Genomic DNA, 3,003 nt, shown 5'->3' on the forward strand with positions numbered 1-3,003 from the left:
CCTCATGATACGCCCACCTCGGCCTCCCAAAGTGCTGGGATTACAGGCGTGAGCCAGGGGGCCCGGCCAAGACGTCATTTTTTTTTTTCTGACAATTATTACCTTTTCACCTGGCCTAGAGAGAATCTTTCTTAAAGATCATTATATGTAAAACATTATCAGTTTTGTTTTTAATTTTAGTTAACTTCTCCCTACACCCATAAAGCAGTCTTTGATATTTTTTATTTTAGGTTTTTATAAGCACTTGCCAATTTCTTGGATTTAAACAAAATAGAAACTGTTTAATTTGAAATATCTTACAACCTTTATTTTCTAACACCTCCAATTCAAAGATGCTCTCTGAAGGAAATTATTTTTCTTTGTCATCCATGGAGTATACATAGCACTAATCCTTGGGGGAATTAACAACTTTGGCAAGCATACTATTCATTACTAGAAAGGCTGGAGTCTCTATTAGGGTCTTTGAATTCTCTTAGAATTTCAATTCTCAATTCATATGGGTTTGGACTTAAGAAAAAATATATTCAAACAATGAAAAAATATTAAATTTGGTGGCAAGTTGGAGATAATATGGAATCTCTTCTTTCATGGAAAGGAAAGGGGTAACAGAAACTGCTATCTGTCCTTCACTATCCATTCTATCCTTATCCCATACAACTGAAAGTATAGCCTGTCACATGACTAGCCAGCTACACCATATTTCCCAGCATCCTTTGCAGTTGGTCTTTTCAGTAAAATGCAAGCAGATGTGATGTCTGCCACTTGCAGTTCAACACCCTAAGACTAGACTGTGTCCCCTCCATTTGCTCTTCCTCATTCCTGCTGGTTACAACCCAGTTTTAATAAAAAAGATGAGTATAATACACTGGAAGGGAAGAAAGACAAGATGAAAAGAACCTGGGCTCTTGAATTGTGGAGTAGAGTTCTTCACTGACTTCTGTTCTAGCTACTTCATGTTTGGGAGCTCTCCATCATGGCAGTTTAACCTACTCTAAGCCCTAATGTTAGATTTTTCTCAGCAAGATAGAGCTTTAACAGTGTTCCCTGCTGGTTAGAAACACGCGGCAGAGGCAGGTGAGACTCCTGACTGATAATCAATCGTAGTAAAACTTAATTCCTTTCATTGCCTCATACATTGGCTCATACTATCCTTAGTGCTCTACTTTCAGCTCAGTTTATCCAAATCACATCACAGCCTCAGCTGTTCATTTCAATGAGGCAAGACTGTAAATCTTTGATTAAATAAGAAATCTAGCCCAAGTCTTATTTTTTCTTCACGCATGGAGGAGAAGGGAGAAGTGTCCATGACCCTTTTTGTATTCACAAGTATTTATACGTTTTGAAAAACACAAATGTCCATTTAAATATTTTTGCCAGAACAATATGCTATTAATTAAATCAACCAATCAGAACTTACAAATCTTCTAGAGGTTAAGGAACACTTTCACAGGATATAGCAATAGTATCTAAGTTCTAGTGACTTTTCAGAATACCTAGTTAAACAGAACATATACAGAAACAGTTTTATCATGCAGGATACCATCTGCCTGTCTCTACAACTATAAGGGAAGGAGGAATATTTTCTCTTATGTTATAGAGACTTTTTGTACCAACAGTTAGAAGAGCCTAGAGTTTCAAAGTCATGCAGTAAAGTTCCGTTAGTAAACTTGGCCTGGGGAGACCAAAATTTACAATAGATAAGACAGAATAGGATTATTAGCAAGTGGAATACATAGCATGTAATATTTTACATCTATTTATCAATAGTTGATATAGGGTTGCTACTACAGGATGGATTTGAAAGGAAACTCGTTATAAGGATTACATGAAAGAGAAGAAATATTCAGGGAAAAGGCTGGGCGCAGTGGCTCACACCTGTAATCCCAGCACTTTGGGAGGCCAAGGCGGGCTGATCACGAGGTCAGGAGTTCAAGACCAGCCCGGCCAACATTGTGAAACCCTGTCTCTACTAAAAATACAAAATTAGCCGGGCGTGGTGGTGGGCACCTGTAATCCCAGCTACTTGGGAGGCTGAGGCAGGAGAATCACTTGAACCTGGGAGGCAGAGGTTGCAGTGAGCCGAGATCGTGCCATTGCACTCCAGCCTGGGCAACAGGAACAAAACTCCATCAAAAAAAATATATATATATTTGGGGAAATTATGAAAAATTGATATCAAAATATAGATAAATGCAGAGCACTATTGACATAAAAGGCAAACATCAGTAAAGCAATAGAATATAGGAAAAAAGAGAGAAATTTAGACTATGATACAGGAAGTTTCAAATTTGTGGAGAATGAGTGAACCATAAAATAAGAGAACTTGGGACATTTGGCAATCCACTATTTTCATAAGGTTAGTTCCTACCTAACGCCATACCCCAAAGTAAATTCCATGTGAATTTTAAAAACATCAAAACAGAGTAAATTATTACAAGAAAATATAAAGGTACCACTTTTATACTTCCAGCAGTACAACAAACTAGGTACTTTGAAGTACTCTCCACTACAGTAAACAAACATGTTGCTACTACAATACCATCTGCAATACCAAAAAGTAAGGGAAGTCAGTAAGTATTGGTGACAAAGTAAGTAAGGAACTAAGTACAAGGAACTAAGTGTGAATGGTCCCAGTAAGCCAATGATCAAGAAGACCTTTCATGGACCAAATAAATGCCTGTTCTAGAGCTAGAACATACAGACTAAGCCCAGGACCATCTGCTAGACTGAGGCATCGAACCCCAGACTTGGCATTAGCTAGGGTCCCTTTAGCTAGAGCTAAGGTCATCTTAGGTGAGACGCACCCACCTTGACTCCTGGAATAAGCAAACTACAAATTATCTATGGGGAACAGCAATCCCAATTGAGGCCCTCAAAGTTCCCACAGATTAACTTCCATCAGGTATAAGTTCACAATCAGAAACCATTTCACTCAGAAGAAAACAAACACACCATGAGTGAGAACCAGCAGAAAGAATGACTGCAGATTTAGTTACCCGGGGA

The sequence above is a fragment of the Pan paniscus genome, chromosome 11 (genome assembly GCF_029289425.2).
Source record: "Pan paniscus chromosome 11, NHGRI_mPanPan1-v2.0_pri, whole genome shotgun sequence".
NCBI classification, from domain to species: domain Eukaryota; kingdom Metazoa; phylum Chordata; class Mammalia; order Primates; family Hominidae; genus Pan; species Pan paniscus.